The sequence below is a fragment of the Chenopodium album genome, chromosome 15 (assembly GCF_948465745.1).
Source record: "Chenopodium album chromosome 15, dcCheAlbu1.1, whole genome shotgun sequence".
In the NCBI taxonomy this organism is placed as follows: Eukaryota; Viridiplantae; Streptophyta; class Magnoliopsida; order Caryophyllales; family Amaranthaceae; genus Chenopodium; species Chenopodium album.
The window spans coordinates 42,136,323-42,155,530 of NC_137848.1; the positions used below are offsets into that span (position 1 = coordinate 42,136,323).

A 19,208-nucleotide genomic window follows, 5' to 3' on the forward strand; every position below is an offset into this window, starting at 1 on the left:
CATGTTTTCCATAAAGGCACCTACTTGAGCAACAAACACTTTGTCCTAAGTATGACTTGTGTAGTAATACCCCGTGCTCTATATAGGACTTGAACGTGCATGAAACATTTTAATACAACTTTCATTCCTTGCTTTGTATAAAGACTTTATAAGAACTTTTCTTATCCATATCATGTATGAAGCCTTTGCTACATTTTGATTTAACGAACGTAGTTTTGTTTAGTTTTGTATCTTATCTTAAAAGTATATCCCTTGAATAATGGTTGGAAGATAGGTAATTTTCATCCATTATCAAAATATATCTTATATAGATTGATAGCTCCTTTATAAACACTTCATAAGGTCTCTTTTGGAGTTTGTTGTAAAACAATTTCATAATTCTTGGATGTTTATTAAGGTAGGCTCAAATTCTCATTATCACGATCATATCGCAATAAGTTGAATATATATTGCCAAGTAAATCTTGACTCAAACTTTCACAATTACAATCATATTGTAATGTAATCATTATCTTGTCAAGTTGATACTGAACTTCATACTAAACCTTTTGAATTTTTTAAAATTTTCACACTTATGATTCAACTAAGCACTGGTGATCATATCACAAATAAAGTTTCATTGTCCGACTCTAGCCTTTGAACCTTTGGTTTTCTTACATCGATATGTATTCGACCTCGAGTTCGCATCATCATTTCTCTAAATGGTGACTTTGTCAAAATTTTCAAATTGGAATGAAGTTCACATATATCAATAGATTTATAATCTAACGATATTGAAAGTCCATCCCTTTGGATCTTCCGCATGCTATGTTCATTTTCATCCGAATCATTTGACATATAGAGACAATATATATATATAGAACTAGTTTATCTATATCTACCATATTGAGTTTTTAAACCTATTTAGCTATTCAAAACACATTAACTCAATAAAGCATAGAATAACATTTATCCATGTTGTATAATCTTCAATGCTTAGTCATTACTAAGATTGAATGGTATTTCGATAATGGCAAGAATAAATAACATTTATTTAATTCTAGCCAATAACTAGGTAAGGTGAAAATAAGCTTCTACTTGTAAAGTTGCAACTTTTGCTTCTAGACTTGTAGATTCTACTTGTGAAGTAGCAACAGTTGCTTCTAAACTTGTAGATTCATTTCTCCCTTAGCCATACTTTTTCATTTAGTTCAACCACATTCTCAATGACAGTGAACTAAACATGACATTACATATCCAAGAAGTAGTAATATGCTAAATCAATTTCTATAATATACTTCTTAAATTGGAATATTTCCATTCTTTTACCTTCTAATTGTATGAGGTGGTTTCTAATCAATTGGAATTGGTCCATTTAATTGGAAACATTTTTTGTTCATAACAACTTTTAGCATGTAAGTAGTTCTAGGTTTGAGAAATAGCAACTTGTTTGTATTTCTTGGCCTATAACTTCTTAATGCAATCCTCATATATTCTTAAACCTTTCCAATTTGAGCCATTTAGAACATTTCTCTTAGGTTCAAAATGATGTTTTGCTTAACTTTTAAGCATTTTTCATGATTTTGCTAAGTCTATTAATTCATTATTCATATTTGAGTTTAATAAACTATTTAACTCTATATGAAATGGATGAAGAATAATGTCATTTAATCAACTTTGGATCATAAGGATTTCCAATCACTTTCTTATATTCAATCATATTGAAGATAAGAGATTTTATTGGACTTCCATACTTGTTTTTTAAATCCATCTTAGCAAAATTAAAATATAGGTTTATGGATTATCTTTTAACCTTTTGATCACGTTTCTCAACTTTATTTTCAATCGAGGAGATTTTATATAAAATTAGAACGACATATTACTTATAAGTAAACGCAAAATTTAATTATGTTTAATAAAATTTAAAGTACCATAAGCAAATTAAATTGGTAACTTTAAAACACTTTATTCAATTTAAATGATCCCAATTTGAATTTAAGTGATTCCAAGACTCTTTATTTGTGCAATAATTGACCGAACTTTGGCCCTACCATCAACCATTACATTTTCAAGGTGAGTAAACTCTTTAATGATTACAACTCTTGTAACTCTTGGTTGAATAATTAACCATCACATGTTTAATTATTACCCTTTGCTTCAAGGTTCTAAACACTTTAGGTAACCTTGTTGAGTATAACCAATTAAAATTGTAAAACTTGACTTACCCCAACTCTCCCAAGATATAAAATGACACCCAGCTTTGGCATGACCTATCATAAATATCAAAGGTTTATTGGGTTTTTAATTGGAAAAGCAACCTCAATATTACCAGGACTTAGATTTATTATGTTATGATTAATTTAGTGAACTCTAGCGCATCATCATTAACATCAATAAAATCTAACATGCATAAAATACTGAATGCATAAACAAGACATAGCATGGCCCCTAATCCTAAGAAAACTAACAAAGTAAATGCTCCCACTTCAGCCTTCATGGATCTCATCCACCTCTCTCCTTTGGGCCTTCACTTCATGGGCTTCTTGGATTAACTGCAACCTGTAATTCTACTATATTCTATTTACTACTTAAATAAAATAAATAAAATTACAAAAATACTTTATCGGTTCGTAGACCATACTTAGATTACAAAAATACATCACGATACGCAAATCGTATTTAGCAATCTAATGGGCCATACTAGTCATTATATAGCAACATAATATCATATATTATAAATTTGCCACATAATAAATCACTCATCATGCTTTCCTAAACTACAACATCGAATGTTCATAATTAAGGAAACACGACACCTAAATATCTCATATTTTAATTACTGCAATTAGATAATATCATATATTATTCATGAACATCAATAAAATATCATATATATTAAATTAGGCATGAGATAGAATCAAATCTTATTTTAATCTTAAAAGATAAATCATATTTATCCCCAAAGATTATCCTAACAAAATTAGGAGATTCTATCCTAATTACTAGCCAATCATAAATTTTAAATCAATTATATCCTAAAATAATTATGGGATAATCACATTATTTAAATCAATCTTTATCCTTTTGGAATGTGCTCAAAATATCCTAACAAATCCTCTCCAAAATTAACCACTTTAATTATGGATAATCATCAAAATTAACAAATTTAAATATGGATGATATCACTTTTGAAAGATTTGAGTTTATCCCAAATAAAAGATTTTATTTCAAAATAATTCTATTTTATCCCAAAATAAATCATATTTATCTTGAAATATTTTTAAATAAAAATAATAATTATTTTTTTTTTTTTTTTTGAAAAATGGGGCTATATTGTGGCTAAGCTAACTGCCCAGCCAGGTGGCTGCCGCTGCTACAGCCAGGCTCACAGCCCAGCCGAAACAGCATCCCTGCCACAAGACCAGGCCGAAGCCCAGCCTCAACAGCACCAGCTGCCGCAGCCAGGCCGGAGCCCAGCCGCGCAACCAGGCAAAATGCCCAGCCACGCCACCACCCACCGCCCTCACTACCCCTCTTTTCGACCACCTGGATAGCCGTCGTGGCCCACCTAACGGTGGTCAGACCACCCAGCCACGGCTGTCCCCTCTCAAAATTATCTTTTTTATTTTTTTGAGATTTAGTTTAATTAAAAAACTTTTGTAAAATTAAATTAATTAGGTCTTTTGAATTAAAACATAAAATTTATGCCTAATTCAATTTTGAAATTAAATTCATAATTCAATTTCAAATTTAGGGTTCTTTACAAAATTAATTCAAAATTTAATCTAACACTTAAATCAAATTATTGATTATACAAAAAACCATATTTTATGTAACAAATCAATCCAATTAAATTTATGAAGCATAAAACTTCAAAAATTATCAAAATTAAGCACAAAAATAAAAATAAGGGCTTTATTTCAATCAAATTTTTCGAAAAACTAGGGCTTAATTTGGATTTTGCTAGGAAGAATTGAGCAATTTAAATCATATTTAAACAATTCCAAACCTATAACTCTCCATTTAAAATAAATATTGAACCATAATTAAATTATTCTCCCTCTTAGTTGAATTAAAATTTGTGGACATCAAAGATTTATGATCAATATGCGTAAATGCAAGAGGCTAACTGATACCACTGTAGGGATTTAGGTACTCTAAGCGGAATTTCACGAATCATATTCGTTCGCACCTAAACAGGATCTACAAGCATAACACATAAAGAATCACATAATACATACCTTTGACGCGTGATTTCCACAAGCGATTGACTATCAATTAGGGAGATAATAGAGTCCCAAGTGTTGCTCCTCTACTTAGTCCACGAGATAGGATTGAACCTCCAATATTGCTAGGTAGTTGGGCACGAACACTTCGAACCACCTTCTATGGAGAGTGGAGGAGAAAACCGAGCCACGAACAACCACGACCACCACTGTGCACCACCGTGCACCACACGCACCACCGGCGTGTGCAGTCATGAGGGAAGAGGAGAGAGTATGTGCGTGAGGCTAGGGTTTGGTTGTTAGCAAGTCTATTCTCAATTGACTGTTAATTGTGTTATATCAAAACCTAGGCAAGGCCTCTATTTATACATCATATGTATATTTAGAGTCCAAACCAAGCCCACAATACTCTCCCTTTACAACCCATATTGCCGGCCACTCCATGAGGCCCAATAATGGGCTTCTTTTTTTTGTTCAATCCATCACCCTTTTGTGTGACCTTATAGGATCCATTCTATTGGGTTTTGGACTATTTGACTAGCCCAAAGATCATTGATCACGTCTAGCAACAAATAATGACGACCCAAAAGAACGAACTTAATTATCTCCATAATTCGATCCATTATATATCTAGTAATTGCACTTAACGAAGACATAAATCCTTCACTGCTAGCTTGCAAGCTCGACCAACAAGCACCAGCCAGCACCCTCGAGGGTTGCTGTGCTTGCGGCCTTGCTTGCGGCTATGGCTAGCTAGCACATATAGCCTAGCTCTCGATTGGCTAGGCCAACGCGAGGTTAGAGCTATATTTTGACTTGTTGGTTGTTTGATTTTTTGTCTCGTCGATTCCAAAATTCGACTCGACTTGAGACGCTCAGTTTTGATGTTCTTAGCTCGGTATCCGTTAGCTCGATATCCGACGTCTTTGGTCATAATACTCTAATGCTCATTAATTCCTTCGGATTAATTCATCTAGCTTCTTGGATCGGTTACTTGATTGGGTGTGACCCAAAAGGTTTAGTCAAGATTAAACTGTAATATTAATTATGCATTAATATTACTGATCGGAAGCAGCCTCCAGCTAGGCATTCCGATCACTTGACCTCACCGAATAATTAGCTTTTTAATAATTCCTAACCCTCTATCGGAATAATACACTTGTTTGAAGGACAACATTCCTATCACAAGGTTTATCTCCTTTTTTCGTGGGAGAATCTTCTTAAGTTTGAATCCAAGATAATAGATTTAATGGAGTGTCGTGAAATTATTTCGTTGGTGAAAAATCATGCGAGATCGCAAGGGTTATCAAGCTTTCGAATACAATTAGATAAAACAGAAGGAAAACAACCTCACGGCTACAAAGGATCATTAGATTGTCTCTCCAACAAGGTTGTATATTTCAGCTATATAAGCCGGAGATGTTCTACAGTACAAGATCTACTCGATGATTGTAGTTTTTATAAAAGAAATTTTTAATTGATTCAATATCTCATTTATTTGTTAAAGTCGAATTTTTTTGTAGATGACCTATGACTATTTATTAATGAATTTTTTTACTATTAAAAAAAAAACTTCAAAATCAAATTGAAATAAATTAAAATAAAGAATATACAAAGGTTGAAAAAATTGGTGTATCCCTTGAGATTATACCACTACGCCTGGTCTAAAGGTAACACCTTCGGATCTTATTTCGAAGTTTTGAATTACTTTAATAGATAACCTAGGTCTTGTTTGGTTCACATGGAAAATTTATATTTCACGGGAAATTTTTTCCGTCATTAGTTTCCTAGGAATTAAGCTAAAGTATTTGGTTAATATTATAAGATATTGCACTTCCTAAGAAATTCAACTCACCAAGGGGGGAGTTGATTGGTGAGTAAATTCCCTTGGAATTGCTAGCTATTTTACATGTTTACCTAGCTTATTTCCTACTAACCAAACACAACTTCATTTTAATACTTCCTGGGAAACTCAATTTCAAAGGAAATCGACATCCAACCAAACAACACCCTAAAATAGTGGAACTATTACGTCCAGGTCTCGGGTTCATGAAAACGATATTTAGAATGGTCTCGGTTTGACATGTCAAAGTCGTCTCATCAGGTCATCAAATTCATGTCGAATATTAGAAAGTAGGTCAATATTTATAAACTAAAAATCGAAAAAAGATATAGAAGTTGGACGTGCACTGCAGCACGCAGAGATGCGACGTGTTCGTTGCGATGCAATTTAGGATAAGATGAGAAACTACGTCACGATAGGTGGCAATGCACCATGACACCAGGTTATACGCAATTACACAGGGTATTGTACGTGACACAATGTGAGTGGTGTCATCTAGGGGTCTCTAGTAAGGGGATCCTATATCACCTTACTTATTTCTCCTTTGTGTAAAGACCTTTTCGAGGCTCTTAACAAAGGTGGCAAATGAGAGATTGATTCATGGTACTCAAGTTTGTAGAGGTGCTCCCCGGGTTTCCCACTTATTTTCTAGTGATGACAATATCCTTTTTGCTAGAGCTAAGCGATGTTGCAAGAGTGTTCTGTTGTGAAATTGTTGAAATTATCAGTGTAACACCCCGGCGCATTTTGTCCTCACTCATGCGCACCCTAGGAAAACTTCTCAGATTGTCACCCATCCCAAGACTACTCTCAGCCAAGCACGCTTAGCTAAGAAGTATCTTAACATACAAGCTCTCTAAAAAAAGATACATCTTGTTGGTATGAGTAGTATATTAAGTTCCTTCAAAGAAATCATGAGTGATATTACAATCATTATTAAATACAAGAGAGCATGTGTACGCTATAGTCCTTGAGATACCCAGATGGCCGGTGTACTATTTTGCCCAAATATTCTAAAAGGTGGTGATGCTGATAGTAAATAGCTTAGGTTGTATTATTTGAACACACCGATAATAGTTTGGATTATTTTAAGCAAATTTTTACACACACACACACACAAAAAAAAATAATAATAATAATAATAATAATAATAATTTGTAATGTACAAGGTTTGAAGTTTTTAACCTTAGACCACTTACGTCCTATTCTTTAAAGCTTCTAGTAGAAGAGAGCAGATTTCAACAGTGTAGAATATGTAATAGCATAGTAGAGCAGAGCATAACATATTTCAACATAATAAAGCAAAGCAAAGCAAAACAGACATTAGATCTTTAGACTTTAGTCTCTTACCATCTTACGTATGATTGTACGCAGCAAATTTGGTCAAGTTGTGACAAGTAGAATTACACAAATTTTTGTATGTGGCTGGCCACACGGTGTGGCTAGCCACAATTATTATTATTATTATTATTATTATTATTATTATTATTATTATTATTATTATTATTATTATTATTATTATTATTATTATTTTACAAAATACGACAAGTCTTCTCTCTCATCTTTTCTTAGCTTCTTCTCCAAGCCAGACCACACATCACCAACAACCATATCTCTACTCCACCCATTTTCTCTCTCCTCTTTTCTTAGCTTCTTCTCCAAGCCAGACCACACATCACCAACAACCATATCTCTACTCCACCCATTTTCTCTTTCCTCTTTGCCAAATTGCTGCAATTAAAGCCCGAAATTGTAGAAATTGGGTGTCAAATTGCTATGAAAAATTGCGATTAATTAACCTTAAGATCATCAACAACATTTGAAGTAGCGAAATCGATGAGAACCGGAGAAATGTGAGCTCGTTTTCTTCGTGAAATCGTCAATCGAACATTCTTAGTCAAAAATTCAGCAACAGAAACAGCAATAGTAAATATGAGTATATTATAGAGTATTTGTATTTTGGTTTGGTCAAGGGTTACTTGTAGGGTGTTACTGGTTTAGTCAGGGGTAGGGTGTTACTGGTTTGGTATAGGGCCTACAAGAAACCCTTGAATAAGTAACTCATACAAGTAACCCTTGAATAAGTAACTCATACAAGTAACCCTTGAATAAGTAACTCATACAAGTAACCTTTGAATTAACCCATACAAGTAACCCTGAAAAAAAATACAAGTAACCCCTGAATAAGTAATCCATACTAGTAACCCATGAAAAAAAAAATACAAGTAACCCCCGAAAAATACAAATAACCCTGACAAAGCCAATAACCCCTACAATTTTTACTTATGCGCGTGAATAATAATCCCATTATGCACGTGTCAGAGTCCGTTATTTTTGCTGACTTGGCGTGTGGCTGCACCAAAAACACTCTAGTAGAGTTAGACCCTGTTCTTTTGAGTTTCTGGGCAAAGTAGAGAAGAGCAGATTTCAGGATAGCAGAGCAGAGCCGAGCCGAGCAGAGCAGATTTCAACATTATTATTAATACTATTATTAATGTTATTAATATTAATGTTGTTGTTGTTGTTGTTGTTGTTGTTGTTGTTGTTGTTGTTGTTGTTGTTGTTGTTGTTGTTGTTGTTGTTGTTGTTGTTGTTGTTGTTGTTGTTGTTGTTGTTGTTGTTGTTGTTATTATTATTATTATTATTATTAAGTGCATATACCATTGATTTAGGTGAGTGAAAACATAAATAAATGTGTACCATATTTAACATATGTTAATAGTAGAAAGATAAAAGACAACGGTTTACTTATATTTATTTCACAAAAATTTTAAAATAAAATGATTTAATGAGTAATAATGATTTTACTTATAAATTTGTCTTAATCATATATTTTAAACCCTCAAAATAATAATGATATACAAAGTACTACTTGAAAACAACCTCTTTTTTTTAATTCTTAAATTGTATGAAAAGATTTGAAAAATAATTCAACTCAATAAACTAACAATCAATACCCACATAAAATGTTTCTACACATTGTGATTCTAATATCAAATGTTTATAAAAAGAAATTGTTTATTAATTTTTATTATTATTATTTATTTATCTGAAAGAATTGTTATAATTATTAGAAATTATTAATTAATAATATTATTAAATATTAATTCTTAATAGTTTGAATTATTAAATATTATTATTGATAATTATTATTATGATTAATAAATATTAACTATTATTAATATTAATAATTATTAAATATATTTTTAATATTAATAATTATTATAATTATTCAAAATAATAAATTATTATCATTAATATAATATTAACTATTGTTATTAAATATTAATTATTATTTAAAAATAGAGCAGAGCAGAATTCTTTTAAACAGAGCAAGCAGAGCATATTTAATTTGAGCAGAGCAGCGCAGAACGAGCCTAAATCTCAAATCCCAAAATCTTTGTCCCAAAAAAATCCATAAATCACATGGTATTCACGTGGGAGGGACTGAGGGAACAGTCCACTAGATATCGTAATTAATCGTAAGCAACCTTCAATATTTACAAGTAGTAATCCACCATCATCGAAATTCCATCAAAATCCCCAATTTCTCCTTTCTTCGATTGCTAGCTACATCTTGGTTTTTGAAATTCAATTGCAGAAGACAACTGTTTACTTAAACTCCAGATTCACAAGGTGGGGTGAGCTTAAACTTTTTTTTTTTTCTTTGCTTATGCTTGTGATTTTGATTTTCGTTAAATTATTCAGGGAACTAGGTTAGTACTCATGCGATGCACGAAAATATTTATAAATATCATTTGTCCGTAAGAGAATGTTTAATCTCATGTGTATATTACTCATGTTAAAGATTGTACATATCACAAAATGGTTAAAAAAAAAAAAAAAAACTCAATACAAATGAAAAAGAAAAAAAAAATGTTTTAATAAGCAAATTCAAATGAAAGTGTTACGAAATGTATTGTAGTATTGCAATAAAAGTGTATGGATTAGTAAATAATCATAAGTACGAGTAATTTTAGATGTCAACTGATTTTGTTTTAGTACTTCGTATAAGACTATTAGTTATAGATTTTCCTAATAATTTGTATTGAATTATCTTGCAGGGTTTAAGGTGATTTGCGGCGAATTTGATATCTTTGAACTGTTAATTTAATCTCAAACAAGCATATTCATGGCAGATTACAGGGGTAAAGTTTTGAATTTTTTATATATATTCTGAATATCTTGTTATGTCCCTTTTTATATAGTAAAATTCCTTATGACGATTCATGTTAGCCAACCCAAATCATTTTGGGACTAAGGCTTTGTTTGTTGTTGTTGTTGTTGTTGTATTCTGAATTATCATTATTATACTCCTTGTTATTGTAAAGTGTTACTGTATTATTGTACTTATCAAAATTAGTATGTATTGCTTTATATTTCGTTTCCTGGTTAGAAAAAGGATTTGTTCGAGTATTCATTCTAATGTGGCATACTAGATTATGGCAATATTATTTCAAAGCATGATATTTTGTGATTATAAGATAGAATTTTATCCTGAAAACAGGTCACTTACCTGTAGTTGATCTAAAGCTTGTATTTTTCATGTGCTAAAAACTGGGGTAGTTTTTGCCATCATGTCTCACAAGTGTGTCAATCGTTTGGGTGCAAACTTTCTAGAGGGTATTGCATCACATGAGTATATAGATGCCGTTTCGGATCAAGTATGTCGTGCATATATAGAAAAGGGATTAGGAGAAGTTGTTTTTGTTATTGATTAATCACAAATATTTATACTGTTACAATGAGGCTTAAGCTATGCAATCAAATCCCTACAATTATGGAAGATAAAATCATAAATAGCTTACAACTAGAAGATTGAATAATATCCCTAAAATTAAGTCTAGAATATACAATCATATATCTATGATCAAGGAACATAAGTATTGAATGTTTGACTTTGAGTATATCACTCCTTATCACGCCCCCTCAAAATGGGCGGCCAAGATGAGAGGCCAATTTTGCTGACTAATGTACCGAATTGCTCTGGAGGAAGGGGTTTGGTGAGTGGATCAGCTAGCTGGTCATTTGTGGAGATGTATGCAACTCGTAGATCGCCACTTTGGACATTTTCTCAAACAAAATGATAGTATAGAGCTAGATGTTTCATTTTGGAGTGGAAAACCGGATTTGCACTTACATATGTAGCCCCAGCGTTGTCACAATATATGACTGGAGTAGTTGTGACATGAAGACCAATTTCTTGAAACAAATTTCGTACCCACAACAATTAAGCCGTAGCATTTGTAACTGCTCTATATTCGGCTTCGGTAGAGGACCTTGCCCTTGTACGTTGTTTTCTAGAGGACCATGAGATGGGATTTCTGCCCAAATAAGTAATGTATGCTGTTGTGGAGATATAATTACCTTTATCCCTAGCCCAGTCGACGTCTGAGAAAGCATGGAGAGTGAGTGGGGAGTATCTATGCAATGTTAAGCCCATGTTGAGTGTGCCACGAAGGTACCTTAGTAGGCGATATAATGCTTGCATATGTTGATCAGTTGGCCTTTGCATATATTGAGCTAACTTGTTAATGGCAAAAGCAATGTCCGGATGAGTTAGTCCGAGATATTGGAGGCTACCAATCAGTTGTCGATATTGAGTAGGATCCGATAGTGGCTCACCATGAATGGTCAATGGAGGATCCGTTACAAGAGGAGTAGCAGCTGGTTTAGCTTCATCCATATTGGCTTTGCATAATATCTCAGTGATGTACTTCTTTTGACTCAAGAAAAGACTATTAGGATGGGGCATAACTTCAACTCCCAAAAAATATGATAACTCACCTAAATCCTTAAGTGAGAAACGAGCAGCAAGTTTGTTGATAAATTCTTCCAAAAATAAAGGTGTATTACTTGTCACTATGATGTCATCGACGTAGACAAGCAAATAAATTGTTTTACCATTTTTGTGAAACGTGAATAATGACGAGTCCGAGATAGTGTTCTTGAAGCCCATTTGAACCAAGTGGTGTCGCAATTCTTTATACCAAGCTCTTGGGGCTTGTTTTAGACCATAAAGAGCTTTGTTTAGCTTGCACACATGCGTGGGATTTTTAGGATCACTATATCCCGGGGGTTGGATGGTGGTGACATCATCGGTGAGGGTATTTTGGAGAAATGGATTGTTAATATCAAGTTGGCGTAGAGGCAAACCATTATTCACGGCAAGGGAGAGAATAAGCCCCAGTGTTGCGGGTTTTACAACGGGACTAAAAGTTTCTCCATAGTCTATACCCGCCCTTTGGTTGAAACCTCTTGCCACATACCTAGCCTTGTATTGAATGACTTTGCAACCTTTGTCTTTCTTGATGCGGAAAATCCATTTGCACCCTACTACATTTTGTGAGGGGGAGGGAGGAACAAGATCCCAAGTTTTGTTCTTTCAATAATTTCTTCATCCATTGCGTTTCGCCAAACTAGGCTTTTGAGAGCTTGAGTAACCATTGTGTTGAGGTGTATATGGAGGAGTAGTTAGATGAGATATCCCATCAATGGACAGAAAGTTGTGGAGGGATTCATACTCGCCTCCATGATCCGAGTAGAGAGTTTTGAGAGGTAGTTGAAAGTATTTTTCAACCAGAGCTTTGTATCGAATGAATATATTTTTAGTGTCTGATTTTTGTTTAAGGTTATATAACCAGATATATTTAGTGTAATGATCAACAAATATTAGATAGTATTTGAAACCATCATGAGAATAGATTGGAGATGTCCATAGGTTAGTATAGACATACTAGACTTAATAGAAGAAATAGAAAATGGAAGACGATGACTTTTGTTGCAAGCACATGCATTGCAATCTAGAGTAGAAATACTAGAAACATTGAGTTCATTTTTAGAGATAAGTTGTCGAAAAACATTTTGAGACGGATGCCCTAAACGATGATGCCAATCAAGAGAAGTGGCTTTTGTGCCTGTGTATACTCTAGGATAATGAGGTTGAATTTCATAGATGCCCATCTTAACGGGCCCTTGGGAGAGAGATACCCTCGTTGTGAGATCCTTTATAAGAAAGGAATTTGATGAGAATATGACACAGACATTGTTATCGTGACAAAGTTGAGAAACAGAAATTATATTTTTAGATATGGCAGGGATAACAAGAACATTATTAAGTTGAAGAGAGTTTGATAAAGAAATAGATCCAAAGTGTGTAATTTTGAGGCCCATACCATCACCAACGACTAATTTGTGTGTGCCGTTGTAAGGAGTGTGGAAGGAGAGATTGTTGAGGTCTGGTGTGACGTGGTGAGAAGCACCACTATCAAGAAGCCATTGTGTGGTGGAGGAGTGGTTGGATGAGGAATTATTGAAATTGATAGTGTTGTTGATGTTAAGGTAGATAAAAGGTTTGGTAGGAGTGGGGTTTATCACTGCCATGTGACAAATTAAAGGAAGCAAGAAGGTATAAGTTGGATGGATCTTAGTCTGATACCATATAGAAAAGAGATTGGGAGAAGTTGTTTTTGTTATTGATTAATCACAAATATTTATACTGTTACAATGAGGCTTAAGCTATGCAATCAAATCCCTACAATTATGGAAGATAAAATCATAAATAGCTTACAACTAGAAGATTGAATAATATCCCTAAAATTAAGGCTAGAATATACAATCATATTTCTATGATCAAGGAACATAAGTATGGAATGTTTGACTTTGAGTATATCACTCCTTATCAGCATAAACTGAATTTTTACTGGGAGGTTGGGGGCACAGCTACTATGAAGGATTGATAAGGTGACTCTTAATGTGCTAAATACTATTGAGGCTACGACCAACAAGTACTATAAATACTACGTAGCAAAAGTATCATCTTCTCCTTGCCTTCTAGGAAGGATTGAAAAGGTGATTCTTAAATCTTAATGTGCTAAGTATTGTCTATACAATCAGCAGCCTTTTCATTTTATCATGACATCGACTAGCTACCTTTGAAATAGTAGTCTTGTACACATCATTTAGTAGTCTTGTACACATCATTTACTATGTCGTTTATAGGTTTGTGTCAACTAAGCGAAAGCTTCAAACAGCATGTATTCTCCGAAGTACTGTACCAACAGACATATGTTGTCTGTGTAATGGAAATACAAAAAGAGTCCATATGTTTGTAAAATGTGGGGTTGATCCAGGCTTCATCTGATTAACTGGTATGGGATGAGTTTATAAAGTTTTATGTATGAGTAGCTGAAGCGTTGCAGATTCCACTAAAGTATTTAACTTGGGGTTTAGGTAAAATTTTACGATAAATTATTGTTTGTCAAATTGGAATTGAAGTTAGTAGAGTAGACTGAAGAACTTTTGGTGAAAGTGTACTCATCAATCGTATGATTCTGCTGTCTTCCAATAGATTTCTGTTTATAATCAAGTTAAATATTCAATGTTAGCAGCCATTTCATATAAGGTTGAAATCTGCTGAAAGTCATGGAATGATATTGTATTACCTCTTTTAAGTACGAATAAAAAGGTTTATATTGATAATAATGGACGTTTCAAAATGGAATATGGGGCAAACTAATAGGGACGGAGATAGTTATGTATTACAGTATTACCTGATTGCTTTAAGAAATGAGGCCAAAGCTGTGTTATGTGTCTGTGTTTTTTGAATCTTTCCCCTGTTCATGGAACTCAGTATTCATGGCTATTGTTTCAATCCTCTACCTCAGTTTGAAACTGAGATGCATTAGGAGTGTGCTTTGGTTGGACATAGTGGCATACACATGCCTTCATTTTGCTGGTGTTATCCTGGATGAGCAGGCTATTAAATATTGTGGTAATCATATTTTGTTGGAGACAAATTATGCCGTTTATGAGTTCATAGTGTGATGGACTATTGCTCTCTCTGTGACCTTACCTACAAAATCTGAAAAGTTCCCTTAATGTTTATAATGAAGGTCATGGATTGATTATTATAAAGAGAGCTTGAAAACCTACTGCTACAAGGCTATGTTCTCAACAATCAAATTCCTTATTAAGGTTTACCAACATGTTGATATAAGAATCAGCCTCTGGCCTCTGCTGCTCAACCCCAATTAAAGATAGACTCAAATGCCACAAAGATACCCCCGGGGATTTTTTCTTTTAGTTGGGACTTTTATTTTTCCATCGGACAGGAATCACAGGACTCTATTTCCATTCTTCAAAATCTTCTTTTTTCTCCCTGGTAAAGTTTAATATCATGCAGTGCTGCTAAGCTTATCTGAACCACCACATCTCTTTTCCGTCATGATGACAGCATTAGGAGCTTCCCTTAGACTAAAGTCCTTTCTACTTAGAACTAATTGTTAATATGCAGTAGACTGAGCCAAGCACTTGAATGGCTGTTGCTACATACTCTTGGATATATGATCAATATTCTCATGGTTTTGCCTCTTGACTAGTTCGCTGTTGCTTATTTGGATATTGTCAGGGGTTTTTGTTGTTCAAGTACTAGCCATCATGCTGGTTTGGTGAGATGATAAATTAAGCAATGGAACTTGTGAGCTTTCTAGCTGGTGGTCTAGGATTGTTTATACTAAATCGTGGTGATTTTTTTTTTCATCCAATATAATCTTTGACACATTCTGTAGTCATCTTTGTGTTGCTCGTTTTAGTAGGCTTGCATGCATCTGAAAGTTGAGTTAGCCCACTATTGTGTTGCCGAGAGAGTGAGATGTTACAAAAATAGATTAGATCAGATCCTAGGGATGCTCATGAATTACAAGATGTTCTTAAAGCACTGCTGACTCCCACATTCTTGTATTTACTACTGGCCATTACTGTGTGGCTGATTATAATTTTCATTTCATTAACATAAATAAGAAAAGTGACGAAAACCACCTTCAAAATGCTGGGGTTCTGTTTCCAGGGTTGCTGCAGTCTTCCTTCACTTTCGGAATCCACCGTTTTATTTTTTTTATTTTTTTGTTTTTCCTATTTTATTTGGAAATAATTAAAGGCTGGAGTTCCAGTTCATGGATTGAAAGAAGAATACGGCTGGAAAGCTAAACATTGCTTGGCATAGGAGAGATGTCATCTTGGTTAGTACTTCATATGTGAAAATCTTGTCACTAATATTGAAATTGAAGGAGAAAACAATTGCTGGGGTATCTTAGTCACGTAGTGATAATCTTGTACTTTTTATAGAAATTTAACAAGCTTTGAGGTTAAAATTTAAACTCAAGAGGATGGAATTTGCAAAAATCAATGAAAGGAGAAAACAAATGTTGGGGTATGAAACATTTGCTTTTCTATATATAAAATTTGCACAAATTGCATATTTTGAGGTAAAGTCATGGTGGGATATCAACAAAGGCCCTATATAATTCTTTGTATGGAAGAATCTTGAAGTTTGCTAAGGATGATATGATATGATATGATCATCTGCTATTTTATGTTTGACTGAGCTACAATTTTTAAAGTCATAGGCCATACTGCCATATGATGAATGGTGAAAATCCCAGCACTTTATGTGGCAAGATCATTAGTGTCTTTGTTTCTTTCAACCAATTAGGTTGTCACGTGTTTGTAGCTGGTTGATTACACAGGTTGCATTTCTAGTGCTTTCCAGGCAGACAATATTAACATTTCTACACATTCCTTGAGCTTAGTGATAGATGTTTGGATTCTTAAATCTTGGTTGTTTTATCCAGAGCTTCATTAAATTGAGAAAATGAAACTTCTTGGCTCCAACTTGAAGAAAAGAAAGCAGTCAGCTGTAGCTGCTGAAGACTTGGACCTGCCTGCACCAAAGCATGTATGCTATGAGGCAGCTGACGAATCTGAATGTGGATCATTACGATCTGCAAATGAAGAGGATTCAGAAGTACTTAACATGCTAGTTGAATCAACTCAAGACAGCAATAGCTTTCCTGGGGGTTCACAGTCATCTACAGAACTGAATTTTGATGCAGGTTTTCGAATGACGGAATCATATGATGAAGCTTCTACTTCCTGGGCTAATTTCAAGACCAGTCACATCCGGAATTGATTCCCTTTCACTAGAGAGTAGAATTTTCAATGCCAAAGGGGATGATATGGAAGAAAACCATCTTCCTCATCAGGAGAGTATTATTGGGTGGTATGATGTTGACTGTCTGGAGGAGTGCATCGATACACAGTATTATAGGGACAGCAAGGCAAATGTTTATGAACAACTTGAAGGGTTACTTTCCTCCAGTGGGATTCCGTCGTCAGATAGGTGGATTGCTGATGGAGGTAATTTAGTCATTCTTTATAAGAGAAAAATTGAATAAGTGTAACATGTTCACTCTCTAATACCTTGCACATAACTCCTGTGTTTAAACTCTTTAAAGCCTTGAACATAATTTAGTAGAATTTAGCTTGAGTTCTTACCGCCAAAAATAAGGAGGAAAGGTTTGATCTGGATTCACACTTCACAGAAAATAACATGTTTGCTGTTTAGCCTTTACTCTTTTAGGAAGCACAATCTAGAATCACAATGGTAGCGGACTCTTATGTCTTACTAAATTTAATTTCATAACTGTTAGTTTTTCAGTTACCTATTTATATATGGAGAACTTAAATATTTTATTCTAAGGCAATATTTCGTTTGGATGCAGAGACGGATATGGGTAGACAGAAGCCAACAATTGATCAGGAATTCGAGCAGTACTTTTCAACACTTATGTTGTAAGAGATTTATTCCTCGTTGAGTTCACGTTCCTGTTGTATGTGACCTAAAGTTGTATATATATGTCAAAATATATTCATATACTGCTCATTTCATATTGCTCGTAATTATTTTGATTCGAAATCTTCTCTCTTATGTGCTAGATTCCAAGTAAAGATTTCTGTTTTTCCATCACCTTCTCTCACATGCTTAAACTTCGGACATTGGCCGTGCTTAATGATTAGCTATTACTTTGTAGTCAATTGTTGACAGGATTGTATGAACTTTTTTATGCCATTTAATTTATCAGCAGATTTAATCGAGGAATGTTAGTTGATTAAAGGATCAAAGGAATACAATAAGATACAGGGATGTTCCTGTGAATACTTAATAACACCTATGTTACATGTAAAGATACAATTATGAATACTAAATATATGTTTAATCTATAACTTCAACATTCATGTCAGGGGGGTTATAGCCTGTTCTTCCCAACTCCTCTATCATACATCCATCTCCTTAATTTGGCATTGTCGACTTGTCGGTGATAATTGATCTTATTTTGCTGTATGTCTTAGTCCTTTCAAAGATTGACTCCCCCTATTTTGAAGAACAATGCCTTAATATCAAGGCAAGAGTGATACTTTAATTTCTTTGGTTAAATAAAGTGGAAACTGCTCATGTACTCCGGTACTTTAAGGTTCTAGATTGAATTTGTGCTATGTTGAAGGATTTATGTTTAGATTTTAGGTTTTATTAGTTAATTTCTAGGAGTTTGTTTTAGATCTTAGGTTTTGTTTTGTTAATTTGGCTTGGTAAATTTTAGTAGAACTTGCAGATTTTTCCCCCTTTTTTCTCTTTGTTTGCATCATATGGGAGTATAATATCCATGTTCTTCCATTTGTCATCCTTTTATGATTACAGTTAAATAAATATTGACATAATTACAGTTAAATAATGTTGTCTCTTGCCTTTTATACAGACATTAAGTCTAACACTGCTTAAGTGCTTGTGTTGTGCTTGATGCTGCTTCTTCTTCTTGATGCTGTTGTACTCTGTATTTGTACTCCTAGAACCATTGTAAATTTTGTGTTTTTGGGATGAAATTGTAATGTAACATTACAATCCTTTTTTAGTTTTTTGGGCATTTAAGGTCTTTGTGAAGAGCAACTACCCATTTGACCTTGAGAAGAGATTTTTAGAGAATGATTTATAAATGCAAACCATGTAGCGATTGTAGGTTTGGTCGATTGGGAAATTCTTATCAGTAACAAGCACTAATTTGGAAAAGAAAAGGTAATGTTTGGAGAGACAATGGTTACTCTTGGTCCTTATTGCACAATTCGGGTTGATGGCTCCTGGAATAGGGGACAAACAGGAGTGAAATAGGAGGAACTATGGAGTATGCTACAGGCAAAGAGCATGATGCAGGCACCTTTGGATTGACCTACAGTACCTGCAGGCTGAGGCTTCAGCTTGCGTCAATGCCTATAGTGGAGTCTAGGCCTGAACCATTCCTGGTGTACTCAGATTGCACCATGCTATTCTCT

General features: G+C 34.0%; 1 long non-coding RNA gene across 1 annotated transcript; it reads left to right on the plus strand.

The window, feature by feature from the left end:
- The first annotated feature begins 9,491 nt into the window (after nt 1-9,491).
- Nucleotides 9,492-17,802, plus strand: LOC145582257 (uncharacterized). Its single transcript, XR_014099845.1, has 4 exons — nt 9,492-9,683; nt 10,112-10,195; nt 16,679-17,243; nt 17,609-17,802. It is a non-coding gene; the product is annotated as an uncharacterized LOC145582257 (long non-coding RNA).
- Nucleotides 17,803-19,208: the final 1,406 nt, after the last annotated feature.